The 15651-nt window shown below is 40.2% G+C and overlaps 1 protein-coding gene across 1 annotated transcript in view; it reads left to right on the forward strand.

Moving 5' to 3' along the window:
* LOC149112609 (uncharacterized) overlaps window positions 1-15651 on the forward strand; it is a 199089-nt gene that overhangs the window by 109715 nt on the left and 73723 nt on the right. The window lies entirely within an intron of this gene.

Raw genomic sequence — 15651 nt, forward strand, 5'->3', positions numbered from 1 at the left:
GTATCTAGGGTATCTAGAGTATGGAGGGTATCGAGGATATTGATAGTGTAAAGCTAAGGGTAACGTCATATAACATAACTTCATCCAGGAGTGGCCCCTTGTAAATTTGGCTACGTTACTCACTATTCTGTTATAGCAGTGTGCACTTGTTAACGAACTGGCGGCCGCTTCTTTGCGTTTTCGAAGTGTCTGTAAAGAGGATTTAGTTAAAGTTTGAACGACTAGTAGATTTATACTAAAACAATTAGCTTATTCGTTAGCTTATTCGCTCTCGATTTCTATGCGTGATGGTAACTAACTGTCCCCTTCGTGCCACGTGGCACTAACTGCAAGGAATGATGATTACAGTGACGCCGCCAAAGTGGTAAACAAACGTCTAAAACAATTTTGCCAACAAAATAACTGGAAAATCATTAGCCATGCTAACATCAGTTCAAAAGGACTTAACAAAGGTGGTCTGCACCTCAACAGGGAAGGTAACGAGGTATTGCAAAAGAACTTTGTAAATTTTTTGAGACCTGATTGATTTCCAAATTCCATGAATGTCAATTATTCTCTAGTTTCTCAAACTTTGCCGGAATCAGTTGACAACGAAGTTCATTCAGGTAGTTCGGGTTCTTTCAATATGTCTTACTCTTTACCAGCTAAACGTGGTTTCAAAATGGCCTGATTGAACATTAACAGTTTCGTCAAACATGTTGACGAACTTAAAGTTCTTCTTGTTCCGTTTTCATTTGATATTCTGGCAATTAATGAAACCAAACTTGACGAATCCATAAAAAGTTCCGAACTCCATATACCAGGCTACGAATTTATCCGTCGTGATAGAAATAGACATGGTGGAGGGGTAGGTTTTTACATAAAGTCTTCTAATTCTTTCATAGTGCGCTCCGATCTAAACGTAATTAACCTTGAAAATGTAACTACAGAAATTCGTAAACCGAACTCTAAGCCTTTTCTTGTAACGACGTGGTACAGACCTCCTTGTTCTCCAATCGATCTATTTTCGAGTTATGAGTCATTTATAGGTAACTTAGATTCTCTCGACCTAGAGTACTATTTGTTAGGTGACTTAAACTGTAATTTGGCCTCTACTACACCTGATGCAAACACTCATCGTTTACTTGAGATTTCGGATTTTGTATGGGCTCAAACAACTAATTAATGAACCAACGCGTGTTACAGAACACTCATCTACATTAATTGACCTGATCTATACAAATTATACAGACAGGGTAAGCTGTTCCGGAGTGTCCCATATTGCCATCAGCGATCTTAGCCTCGTCTATGTTTATCGGAAACTATCTTCTGATTTACCATCTAAGGGACACTCTTCCATCTCTTACAGAAGTTTTCGAAATTTTGATCGTGAAAATTTTGGAAATGAAATTGCTCAGCAAAACTGGTCGTTCGATGAATCAGAAGATCCAAATTTGGTATGGTCAAACTGGAAAACAAACCTTTTGCGCATTGTTAACTCACACGCTCCTCTTCGAACTAGACGTACTAAATTGAACAAAACATCCTGGATTAATTCAGCCTTGAAGAAGGGTACGCGTTGTCGCGATGTTGCTAAAAGGAAAGCGGTAAGAACAAAGAATCCTCAAGACTGGGCCAATTACAGAGAGCTCCGAAATCGCATCAACAGTGAAGTGAAAACCACTAAGGCACTTAGGCCCGTCATGCGATCTGTTTAATAAATCCCTGATGTCTGACATATTTCCTGACGACTAGAAATGTGCCAGAGTGACTCCAGAGTGACTCTAAACAACTACCGACCTATCTCAATGATTTCCGTAGTCGCCAAAGTGTTCGAGAGGATTGTGTACGATCAGTTATACAACTTCTTAAATAGTGAAGAAATCATCTCTAAACAAGAATCTGGTTTCAGGTCTTTACACTCAACTGTTACTGCTCTTCTTGAAGCCACTGACAGCTGGGCGTTTAATATCGATCGTGGCTACGTCAATGGCGTAGTGTTCCTCGACTTAAAAAAGGCATTCGACACTGTTGATCATGAGATATTACTAAAAAAAATCGGTATGGCATTCGAGGGAAAACTCTTGATTGGTTCAAATCGTATTTGACGAATCGCACACAACGGTGCTCAGTTAACGGTTATCTCTCTGACTTCACCACTCTTAAATGTGGTGTGCCACAGGGAGCGATCTTTGGCCCTCGTTTATTTCTAATTTATATTAATGATTTGCCTAACTGTTTATCGTTCAGCGTACCTAGAATGTATGCTGATGACACCCACATTACTTATGGTGGTTCTGATTTACATTTGATCCAGTCTAATCTATCTCACGACCTTGAAAAGCTAAGCAAAGGCTAGTGTCTAACAAACTTACCTTGAACGCTACAAATATTGAATTTATGCTGATCGGCTCCAGGCAAAGATTAAGTACTCTATCTGATACACTCGAACTTTCCATTGATAATGTTCCGATTGAACAAGTTTCCTCTGTGAAATCCCTTGAAATACATATCGATGAAAATTTAACGTGGCATTCCTACATTGATAAACTGTGTAAAAAGACCGCTTCCGCTGTTGGAGCCATAAAGCGAGTTCAGCCATTTGTGCCTCAATCCAGCCTACTCAATATTTACAACTCACTAGTTCAACCTCACTTTGATTACTGCAGCCTTGTCCGGGGTAATTGTGGCAAAACATTATCTAAAAAGCTACAAAAACTACAGAACCGTGCTGCACGTGTTATAACTTCATCAAACTATGACGTAGATGTCGATTCCTTATTTCACAAACTCAGCTGGAAAGACTTGAAATCTCAACGTCAAATTCAGAACGCCTTAATGGTTTTCAAGTCTTTAAAACGGTCTTGTTCCGGAATATCTCACGTCTAAATTTATAAAGCGAAATGAATCAAGCTATTCTCTGAGGGACTCGGTAAACAAACTTGTTGTCCCCTTTCCAAGAACTAACTACATGAAAAATAGTTTTAGTTACAGCGGCGCTACCCTTTGGAACAGCTTACCCTGTAACATTAGTGAGTCTGGTTCATTAAACAAATTTAAACGCCTTCTCTACCATAATTTTTAAACACGGCATTCATGGAAACCAGGATTTTTCTTAAGTGGCATAGTAAGGTAAGTTAATATAATGTTGGGATTTGGATTTTTAGTCATTATTATGTAATTTTTTCTATCTGATGTTTTTACCGTGTATAAATAATGATTAAAGATTAATGATTAAAGATTAAAGGGTGATAGAAACGCGATAGAAATCTACAGTATTCGGATATTTCCGAACGAGAGAGCTTAAAAGACTGGCGTGTAGTTATGGGCAAGATGAAGCATTGCATCAGCGAAGTAAACGAGATTTATGAAAGATATTGTTTCACCAAAAGGGACAAGCTTCCCGCTACGGAAATGGTTGATAATTTCGTCGCTGAGTTGAAGACCCTGACCAAAACCTGCAATTTTTGTGAGAATCAAGAAAGAGCAAACCCCTCAAAAGCTCCCCAGGATGAGAGTTCTCTCCTTGAATCGATGTATTGATGTGTGTTGCAGCGATGAAGTTACTTCAATGCAAATAAAGTTGCTATCCGTGCCCGTTGACAGCATTCATCAATTCAACTTATTCGACGAAGAAAAAATTAGATAGGGCTTCAGATGGAAAGTTAAACGGGCAATCTTAGAATATCTCCTCTAAGTTTCGCGGGTTAAAAAGAAGAGCCCAGCGTGGGGTAACACGTGCAAAAAGTGTAAAGGAAGAGCCATTTTACCAAGAAATGTGCTAGGAGGACGACAGTTTACAATATTGAAAGCAAAAGGGCTTAAAGAGATCAGTGTCGTGAAGATACAAGCTGCAGAAGAGAGCGCTGTTTTGCGAGGATGTTAGTTAAACAGCAGCCAATCCGATTCCAAATTGATTGCAGTCGAGTGCCAACATCTAACGAGACGGGGAACTCGATCCGTGTTCGCAAACATTAGTGAAATGTGGATTGGCTCTAAAGGGAAGCCCGTTGGTACCTGTGCTTTAATGGTCGTGAGCCCCAGGACCAATGAGAAGTTCAAGGCCTGATATTTCATTGTTAATGAGAGCATGACACCTTTGTTTGGTTTAAATGCGACGGAGAAGATGAAGCTGTTGAATCTTCACAAAGAACATTTCGTGAATGTTGTAGAGAACAGTGACCTGATAGATAAGTACTCAGATGTTTTCAACAGGAGTCGTGGAACACTCCCTGGGAAAGCACATCTCCAAGTTGATCCTGACTGTAAGCCTGTTGTCCTCTCAGTGCGGAAAATACCTTTGTCCGTTCCTAGGCTGGAAAGTGTCAAGGTTACTGCTCCTGTTGACCAACCGACCGAAGTAGTCAGTTTGCATAGATCCCAAACTTCTCAATGCCGCTTTGAAGAGGGGTCATTACCAAATTCCAGTTGTCGACGGAGGATTTGTCACCTGACCTGACAGATGTACGTGTGTCAGTTACTAAAGTCGATTTAACGTCAGCGTTTGGACATATGGAGATGGATCATGAATCTAGCATGCTCACAACATTCGCTACGCCATATGGGTAATATCGCTGGTTCCGTTAACCTTTTGGTCCCAGCGTTTCGAGTGAAATATTTCAGAAACATCTCCATCAAGAATTACATGGTCTTCCCGGTGTGAAGTGTAATGCAGACGATGTTCTGATCAATGGAACAAATGAGGGTGATCATGACAGCAATCTAGAGGGGTTTATGAGTACATGATGTCAGCAGAAAGGCATCAAGCTTAACAGTCAGAAGCTAGAGTCGAAAGTTAAGGAAGTTCCATTCCATGGACACCTGCTTACCACAGAGGGTCTAAAGCTAGATCTCGAGAAAGTGGGACGATCATAGAGATGCCACGTCCAGAGGGACGAGACGACATACTATCGGCTTAATGGAACGGTTACCTACCTAAGCCGGTCGTTTTCTCCCTCATCTGTCTGATGTCATGAGGCCTCTCCGAGATCTTACCCACAAAGATGCGGTATGATGCTGGGACGACCTGCAGAAAAAGCTTGGTATGATGTTAAGAATCGGATTTTGTTTGCACCCGTTTTGGCGTACTACAAGTCCGCTGACGTTCTTAAAATCCAGTGTGATAGCATTCAGGTGGTCTTGGAGCAGCTCTTAAGCAAAATTTGCACCCCATTGCGTACTCCAGTAGAGCCTTGACAATAACTGAGTCCCGTTAAGCCCAAATTGAGAGGGGGATGTTAGCAATTGTTTTCTCAGTGGAGAAGTTCAATGATTAGACGTTCGCTCGAACGACCACTGCCCACACTGACCACAAGTCTTTAGAGCGTATCTTCCCTCGCGTATATAAGTTGAGTTGGAATTTGAAACTATCAATGTGACGATCTTTCTCGAGCAAGGCTTTGCAAATTCACCGTGAAACAGAGAAGGACGAGTCCCTTCAAATCTTAAAGGCCGTTATTCAGCAGGGCTGGCCTGATGACAAGAGTGACCTGCTTCCTGTTGTCTCTCCGTGTTTCGACATGAGAGACGAAATGTCCGTTTAAGATGGGCTTATTTTCGAAGGAGAGAGAGTGGTAGTCCTAAAAGCTGCTAGAGGTGATCTGCTCAGGAAAACTCTCACCTGGGAATTAATGGTTGGCTTAACAGAGCACGTGAGCGTCTTTATTGGTCTTGCATGACTGGGACATTAAGAATAACATATCTACATGTGAAGCCTGTAGAGAATACGAGCGAAACTAGACCAAGGAAACACTCAAGAGTCACCAAACGCCTAGTCGGCCCGGCAGTACGTTTTAGCTGACCTTTTTGAGTTAGAGGGAAAGTAGTGATGTCTGATTATTTCTGTGACTTGTTTGAACTTGACTACCTACAACGTCGGTGTACGTAATCAGAAAGCTCAAAGCGCATTTCGCAAGGCACACGAGAACAGCTAGTTACCGAAAACGGGTGCAGTTTTCTTCTGAGGATTTCCTGAAATTCTCAAATGAGTGGGACTCTGATCACCGCACTAGCGGTCCCTGTCATAGCCAGTCCAATGGCAAAGCAGAAAGTGCTGTGAAAGAGGCCAAGAAGGTTCTCTTGAGATGCAAGAAGGCTGGTACTGATGAGTTTCTTGGTCTGCTTGACCACAAGAATACACCGCCTTCGGAAATTCAAATCAGCCCAGCTCAGCGCCTTCTTAATAGAAGAACAAGAAGTATGATCTTCTACCCACGTCTACTTGTTTACTTTATAAACCGTCTGTAGCTGATGAAGATACAACCCACACCAAGCTTCGCCTGCGCCAGCAACAGCAAGCTCGTTATTACAACAGAGGCGCCCGTAACTTAGACCGTTTGGAGAAAGGCGATGCTGTAAGATTTGAGCCATGGCAGGTTGGAAAGAGGGAATGGCGAAAGGAGTTGTTAAGAATCGTTTGAGTGACAGATCCTACGAAGTGGAGCTTCCACAAGTTCATCTTAGGAAGACCAACGAGCCTCCTGTTACAACCGATGACACTCAACATGAGCAGTGTAACCAGCCACAGCCGCAAGAGCCTGTGACTGAAACCTATGAGTTGCCGTCTCAATCTGCGGTTGAAGTGACGACGGAAGTACCTCCACCAGCTACACAGTACGTCCGCAGAGCCCGAAGCATCTTGAGGACCATGTTTTAACCTAAGTGCCTAAGCCGTGAACTGTTGCAGCTTAGGAACTCTTACAATAGCATGTATCAGAACGTGCCGTGAATGTATAAGAATGTCATAATTTATGCGTCAGTTGTCAGCTGTGAGATGTACTCGACGGTTAGGATCGCTTTGCATTAAATCGAATTAAAGCTGTTGTTCAGAGTTTCAAACGTTTTTCTTGTGCTGTTTAACACTTGGCTTTCTTGGGAATCCAATCAATTTACAGCTATCGTGATTCAAATTAAGAATTAGAAAACTTGTACCGTGTTTCTATCGAGTTTTAGTATAATTCTGTTAGCGTTCTACAACGAATGCTTCTATCCTCGAAGCTCAGTTTTCCTTTAGCTACGCTCTCGGAAAACTGTTCGCTTCTCGGAACAGATAATGCCCGGGGGCAAATATCCCAGCATATTTCCGCGCCAAATGGAGGCTATTGTTTATTTATAATCCATCAAATATTTTTGCTCGCGTGCGGTTGGTCTTAACATGTCACGTTACTGAATATCTCCCCAACTAAAACGTGGGACTATCCGAGTGATATTCCCCAATTTTAAAACTGCGCGTGTTGCGAAAAATATTTGGAGGACAATAAACACGATAGCCTCCATTTGGCGAGAAAATATGCCCGGATATTTGTCCTTGTATATTATCTGTTCCGAGAAGCGAACAGTTTTCCTCCAGCTACGTTCTCGGAAAACTGTTCGCTTCTCGGAACAGATAACGTCCGCGGACAAATATTCGCGTTAGATTGACAGTTGCTACCAAAACTATTTTATTCAAAGGCTGGAAGTTTGTAATTATGTTTACAAAAGATTGTCTAAGTATAAAGGAGGCCGTGTTTTCACAAACAATTACGATACATGTTCACGATCGATCTTTGAGGTTGTAACGCGTTTTTTGTCTCTGTTTTTAGAAATCTCAACAAAAGTAACTATGCATTATGTTAAGGCTTTCGAGAATAACAAGAAAAGACATCAAGCGCAGGGATCGGTAACAGTCATTTAGGCCCCAAGTCTATTAACCCCTAACCATTTAAACCCCAACCAGAAGTCGATAAGCCCCCAACCAGGAATAAAAAAAACACATATATTTCTCATGCATTAGTAAGGGGCTAATCGACTTGTGGTTGGGGGCTAACCGGCTAGGGGCTAATCAAATGACCGGTAACCAAAGGATCAGGTTTGTTTTATTCCTCTAAGGCTAAAAGATGAGTAAGGATGTTAATATATCAAATTTGGCTTAAGTGTTGATTATCAGTGGCTTGTTCCTGTAATGGAAGGATAGTTAAATAAGACAATAAGGAAGACTATTATAAAGTCAGATGAATGAAGTCTTTAATACTGCTTGTCTCAAATGACAAGTCTTAGTGCAAGAAAGGAGCATGAACCCTTTAAAAACTGATTGAGAGGTGGCAGGGAAAAGGCTGCAGAAAGAGCAACAAAATGAGGTGCTAAAGTCAAACTTCCTACACACTCTCCATCTCAACGACTTGATTGGACCCATTATTTAAGCCGTTAAGTCAAGAATATCAAAACAAAAGTCTAGGGATGATTATGAAGAAACAAAAACAATCAACGACACAACTATTGTGTTGTAACCAAAGAGATGGTGATGAATTCTCAATTCTGCCGAGGGACCTATCCAGTATTCACTTTCATAAATAATATGATGCCAGATGCTTTGCCTGAAACTGAAACAGACCTCTTGTAGTAACGTAATAACAGAAAAGCGCCGTACCCACTGCACTCACTATGAAACCCGCTTTGACTCTGTCAGTTAAGTGCAAACAAAAAGGGTCACGAAGCTGTTAAGCTGTTCAAAAAAAGGAACCCTTACGATCAGGGGGTCCGGAAATATAGAAATACTTCAGTTTATCCCGTTGATAGGACACCACTACACAACATAGGCACGCAAGGCGTGCAAGAGTTATTATTTTTTGTGAAGTCTCGGAGATAGGGACATTCATGGAGCTGTTTACAGTAATGATTTGGTTAATTTGACAAGTTTTTTTGGTTGCGATCTACAGCAAGAAAGAAACTGGGAATTTATGATGTACATATGATGTTACATCGGTAATGGTAAGATAGCTAAATAGTAAGCCATAAAATGTTTGACTGAACAAACTACGGTAATCTGACACGTCTCCAGATTAATGTGCATACCATCTTGATAAAACCCACACTGTGATTGGTGTGACACGTGCACATGCATAACTCCCTCACTTACCGAACACATAGCCCTTCCAACCCCCAAGAGGAATTTTTGCTCAAAAATACTCAAGTTAAGAGGCCTTTTCGCATTTTATACGAATCGTAAGTTTACCCTTTTTACACAACACAACACAACAACACTACTTCACCGAAAATAGAAAGAAAGAGAAAAAAAACGTCTCTGACACATTGAAAGTCTGATTTAATTAAATTGCACTTTAACTTGGTGCCACGCAGTCTTCAAAGAACATTTGAGCAGTTTTAATACTTTTTACCTTTAAAAATATCGGACTGAAAAGAATGTCATAAAATGCCCATCAAATAAAAATAAACTGCTACTGCAGAGACGTAAAAACCGTCCAGAAATGAAAGCTTTTTTTTGTTTAATATCCTGGGAACATGCAATAGCCGATAACTTGTCAGCTCTAATTGAATTTACTCCCATATAAAAAAACAAGTGTCAAGTTACCATTTGTAACTAAAGATAGCAAACATCTCGTGTGAAAGAGTGGTGACGATTAGCTCTAATTGAATTTAATCTCTTGTGAGAAACAAGAGTGTCAAATTACCCTTTGTAACTAAAAAATAAAAATATCTCGTTATATTTGCATGCAACAAGAACAAAACAATCGTCACCTCCACTTCCTATTGTAAACGTTAAAACTGTTTCAAATCTAAATAGTCTCGTCTCCTCTAAAACATGTCCTAAGAACATTTTTTTTTGATTCACTTTTTACTTCTTTTTAACAGTACAATAAAATACATCACTTACAATAATACATACTGACACTAATAACAATACACTATGTCACATACGGCCAATTTCAAAACTTACTTACGGTACTTGCAATACTGGTTACTTACACCACTGTCGATTACAAAGCTATTGACGTCGAGGAAAAGGTTGGTGTTAGTCATCGTGGTAGATGCAATAATAAAATGTATTATCGTTTGTCTCACGATGTAGTCACTTGAGATGTAGATCGCGACGTTTCGACTGCTTACTGCTAGCCTTCAGTAAGCAGGAAGCAGTCGAAACGTCGCGATCTACATCTCAAGTGACTACATCGTGAGACAAACGATAATACACTTTATTATTACAATACTATTCTTACACTATTCGCATCCTTTTTTTTTTTCTTAATTGTTATTATATTACAGTGACACCTAATATATACACTTTTTTCCCCTATATGTACAAGCTTACAGTTAGGTAATAAATATGAAATTAAATATTAATTAACCATAAACATCAGCAACATATAAAATTAACGTAAAAAGGCCCACGTGCGATAAAATTTTGGACGTGCTTTTTTCGCAGTCGCAATCTCTTTAAGAATTTCAAGTTTTCCAGGAATGAACGATAGAAAGTTTTGAAAATCTAAAACATCTCCGCGAAGGCTTGTGCAGAAAATACAATATTTGGCTATCAGTAGACAATAATTTAGGACTTGCCAATGCTTTGTCCTGTCATGCCAGCCGTAGAGTATATGGCTTATGGATAACGTTATTGTTTCGTTTGTTTTTGGTACCACCAGTCTTGAAACAGAATCCAGAAATCGACTATTAGTGTGCAGTTTATTAGCGGGTGATGCAACGTTTGTTCTTCTGCGTTGCATAAGTTGCATATGGGGCCTTCTGAAATGCCGTCTCCATAAAGTGTAACACGGGTTGGAAGCACGTTATGAATCACTTTATACTGAAACATTATTATTTTTACTTCATTTGTGACAGCAAATGGCATAAGATAAACCTTCTGGATGGTATTTTCTGTAAATCCGTGGCGTAGAATTTTGGTTTCAGCAGTGGGAGGACCGAACATGGTGTTTAAAAGAGAGGAGTAAATAGAACTGGTTCTTAGGGCGTTGACTGTGGTATCTTGTGTGACGTTCGGAATAGGGTTTTTGAGACAAGCTTTCCAATTTTTTGGGATTGCGTTAACCAATCCATAGTATATGGTGAAAGGAACCTTCAAATTGCATTTTATTGCAAGTTCATCCCACTTCAAAAAATCGTCATTTTGGTTTAATTTGTCGCTTTTCTTGGTAATGCCGGCGTCATACCAATTTTGATAAAAAACATGTTTTTTCCCACAAGAATTTTCCTGTTATTCGTCAGTATTTCGTTTTTAGGATTTGTTTTGGAATCGATGCCCGTTAAGATTTTGAACTCGCGCCAATAATCTAACATTTTTTTCATAAAATGTGGGAAGCGCATCATCAAGGTTAAATAAACTTGTTACAAAGTTGCATTTTGTTAGGAAGGCTAGACCACCATGTTTGTACAAGAGCTGGTTAGGAATTATTATCCAGGAGGCTTGTGACTCGTCTTGAATTCTGTTGACCCAAGTTATTTTAAGTGCTTTTTCCATGATCTTAAAATCACACATTTTCAATCCGCCGTTTTTCTTTTCTCCAATTATGGTGTTTCCTTTGATTTTAGGGGGCTTCCCTGCCCAAATAAAGTGGAAAATTAGCTTATTTATTTCTTGGATGTAGTGATCTGGAACAGGGAGCACGGAAGCTGAGTAAATTAATTTAGAGAATATCGGCCCGAGGTCTTCCAAGTACGGTTGTTTAGAAAAAATCCCACGATCGCGGACTGGAAAGACACCGTAAACTTCCAGCGCGCAATCCTGAGATCGGTTGACGTTTACCCGCGTTTGACGTTCTTAAAAGATGATAAGAATTTGTAACGGATCAGTTAGTTCTTATATGAAATCGAGTAAGCCACGAAAACAACCAAAAGATGCGTCAACAGGGTTGGCGAGGGATCATTCAGGACAGAACCCGGTCCAATAACTTAGCGATATTGGACCGGCGATGAAGCACTTTAGTTATTGGCCCTCTGAACTTAGTAGCTTAGTCGTGTTATGAAAGAAGTTACTTTTGGGGAACACTGTCATAGAGGATTTCAATTAAACCAAGCGCGAGGAAATTGAATCTGCATGCGTGAGGTGCAAGTGAAAATCAGAGAAGGATATCAAACAATCAGATGGTATCAAAAATTATCCATCATAAACTATTTTTTTTTTTGCAAAAAAGTCTATATTTTTTTGGTAACCGTTTATAGAGAGTCACTATAATATATCTCTGTTGATTTAGTATCCCTGATATGGAATCTCGGCCGAAGTAAGAACTCCACTATGGTCTGACAAGTCTATGCAGTTGAGCCTCCCTTGAGCAGACACCCCTTAATAGTCTCATCCATCTGCATTTCTAGTCCTCTTGGGGGGACACAGTCCGTGAGCGGGTGGTTTCACTTCACCCACCCACCCACCCCCGGTCAAAAATTGAAAAGGCCCCATCAGGCGGAAGGGGCCGAATCCGAATCTCGTGAGTTAGTGCAACGTGCATGCGTTTTTGTCTCTAAATTAATCTCTTCTTTTAAAACTAGCAAAAGAAGAAATTAAATTTTTCTCTATCAAAAATAACTGAAGGACCGAATACATTAGGGATAAAAACGCATGCACACCACTAAATCTTGAAACTCTGATTTGGCTTAATCACAAGCGCTATAAGATGGATCTGTGTGCTCCGTGGAATTTATTTAGTGTTCATAATGTAGTCCACGCAGGGACATGTTAAGTGTAAAAGGCCACGTCAAAGCTTGTAGCCTGTGTAAGTGCGAGTGCTTTGTTTAGTTTGCGGAGCCGTGGACTCTAGGAGCGAAACTGCGAGGGGAAATTCAACGACTACTCGCCATTATAGCCACTGGAACAAAGCACTCGCACACGTGATCCCGCAGCTATACAAGCTTCAAAGCTAGCTTAATTAGTACGAGTTCTACAAGACTTTACACCTCCCTCTAACCGCTACTATCCTCTGGGGGTTACCCAGCCTGCGTTGCAGGCGTAAACGGGGAAGGGGTAAGGAGGCGAAAATTAAACCAGTTTCGTTTGCCTTAGGCTGATTCTCCCATTATCTTCTTACAGCCGGTGTATTGCTCGTCGGGAATGTCAGTACATATATAACCAAGCGCGAGGGCCATACTGGAAAAATATCGGCCCGAGGTCGTGACAGTACGGTCGCGAGCAAGCTAAGGTTACATTAATGAAATTGTTACGAGAAAATCCCACTACCGCGGATGGGAAAGACACCGTGAACTTCCAGCGCACAATTCTGAGATTCGGCTTCCCGTTTACTCACGTGACACGTTCGATGCGTTCTTAAAAGAAAAGAAGGACAAGAGAATTAGAAGAAAGATAATAGGAATTTTTAACGGGTCAGTAAGAAACTGAGTAAGGCACAAAAACAGCCAGAAGATACGTCAATAGTACGTAGTGGCGGCAAGGGATCATTCGGGACAGCGTCCAATTCAATAACGGAAGTATATTGGGCCGGCAATGAAGCATTCCATTTACTGGTCCTCTGAACTAAGTAACTATAAAATAAAATAACTTAATATAACATAACGTAACGTAACATAACATATCATAACATAGCATAGCATAGCATAGCACAGCACAGCATAGCATAGCATAGCATAGCATAGCATAGCATAGCATAGCATAGCATAGCATAGCACAGCACAGGATAAAATAAAATAAAATAAGTTATAAAAGTTATAAAATAAGTTACTTCTGGTGAACAGTGTCATAGAGAATTTAACTAAACCCCTCCCCACTCCTTTAGCAAGAAATGTTCACCCCGACCTCCATCATGTCAACGCTTCTTCTACAATATTAACGCGAGCGCCAAGCCGGCGAAGCAATTGCATTTCAGTGCATGGACGAGCTCAGGCGCCAGTCAGAGTAGAATTCAAAACAATCAAATGATATGAAAACTTTTGGTCAGAAACTATATTTTTTTGCAAGCTCTATTGTTTTTGGTAACCCTTAATAGAGAGTCACTATATATCTCTGATGCTTTGATATCCCTGATACTGATACGGAATCTGGGCCGAAGTGTATGCAGTTGAGCCTCCCGTGAGCAGACACCGTTGGGAGCAGAAACTGTGTCAACGCAGGAGAGAAGTCCGTCACTAATCAGATTGGAAAGTGGTTTCGTTGAGTTCCTAATGAGGTTAAGTCAGCTCACAGGTAGACCACTCTATGTGTTCGTGGTTAGTAATTGTTTCTATAAAACGAACAGAATCTATGAGGGTTATGAATAAAGCTCTGAAAATTGCATATGTAAATTACATCTCGGTCTGAATATCCCAATAAAGTTAAACGAAACGTTAATGGACTCATGTGGGGTGTTTTTTCAACTTCCTGGGCCGTCTGAAGGGTACTTTTTACGATCGGTGAGACAAGAGAGGGATGTAATTTACATATGCAATTTTCAGAGCTTTATTCATGACCCTCATACACATGTGGATTTTGTTCGTTTCATATAGAGAGGATATTACACGGTGGCGAGAAGATATGAATTTTATGTTCGAGTGGCAAGAACATAAAATTCATATTTTCGAGCCAACGTGTAATGTTCTTTTTATTATATGGAGAAACCAGTTCAACAAAAGCAAAAGGCGGGAATCGTGAGGTCATTGAACGATACGACACTCACAAAGGTGACATACGGAAAATACGCCACTCGGGTCCCGGATGAAGTGGCGTATGGAATCTACGAGTGGTTTAGTTCCCAGCAAAACACTCTTCTCCATATAATAAAAACAATTATTAGCCACGGACACATAGAGTGGTCTGCCTGTGGTCAGCTTTATCATGATGAGTCGAGATTGGCTTTTCTCTTTTTCTCTCTCTCTCCTATGATGTCGATATGATGGGTTTCCTTCCAACATGAATGAAAACAGAAGTTGAAACAACGTGCTGTCATCAGAAAAACCTGTGAATTGTGCTGTTTCCAAGACGCTTATTGTGGCTCTATCCTTTTTTACTGGACTTCTGGCGTATGGCACATTTGATGTTGTTGTTGAAGATGCTTAGTATCTTTCGTTTCTTAGTTTAATATTTATTTTTACATAGAAAATTAGCTGTTCTGGAAAACGCTAGCGATGATAAGTAGAAAAGTCATAATCATAAATAAGTAAGAGTAAGAATGAAACAGAATAGTTCTTAAGACTTTGTAAATTTCTCGGTTACAAATCGTGGCAAAAACTAGAGCAAAATTATCTCAAAGTATTGTTTATACCTGAATCCAAAGTATTTACTTTTTTGAAAAAATGTTCTTTCTAGTGGATCGGAAGCCAAAACCGCCTATACAGTAAAAGCACACAAACCTTATTATTATCCTGTTAAGAGGACGGTCCTGAAGCAGGGTCTCATTACCGTCTGGTGCTATTAATTTCCGACTCGTTGGTTGGGTAAAATAAAATATAGAAATTCGCAGAAATTCCCATTTCATCCGATCGCAATCACAGGCGGCCCGAGCACTCAAATAAGCGTCCCCGTAGATATAGTAGTACTTAGGTTACACAACAGTCTGAATTAATATAAAACTACCTTGCTTTAGGTGTGTGTTTCCTTGGTTCCTGTGAGGTTTTTACGCCGATTTATGGTGGTTTTTAGCTTCACTGCTTTGTCCTCTAAACCGTCTGTCCCGTAGACTAATAATAGTAAGGCCCTTATCACTTTCAGCTTAGTATAAGTCGTGGTTTTATTGGCTGCAGCTCCCAGTTCCTTGTTGAAAAAAGGTTCTTTTCTAGTGTTTGCTGATTACCGTGCAACGGTCACGTGACTAATACGAAGCTGCTTTTGTCTATTCGCAAAGCACAAACTTGTGGTTTAGGGTCAAATGTGGACTATATCTGTAGATGAAAACATCTCAAATAAACTGGCATATGAGTAGAGAATTTATTATCAAATTGGATAATAGAAGGCAGTGTAGTAAA

This window comes from Orbicella faveolata, unplaced genomic scaffold, assembly GCF_042242905.1.
Source record: "Orbicella faveolata isolate gen_17 unplaced genomic scaffold, um_ofav_v1 contig_2, whole genome shotgun sequence".
Classification (NCBI taxonomy): Eukaryota; Metazoa; Cnidaria; class Anthozoa; order Scleractinia; family Merulinidae; genus Orbicella; species Orbicella faveolata.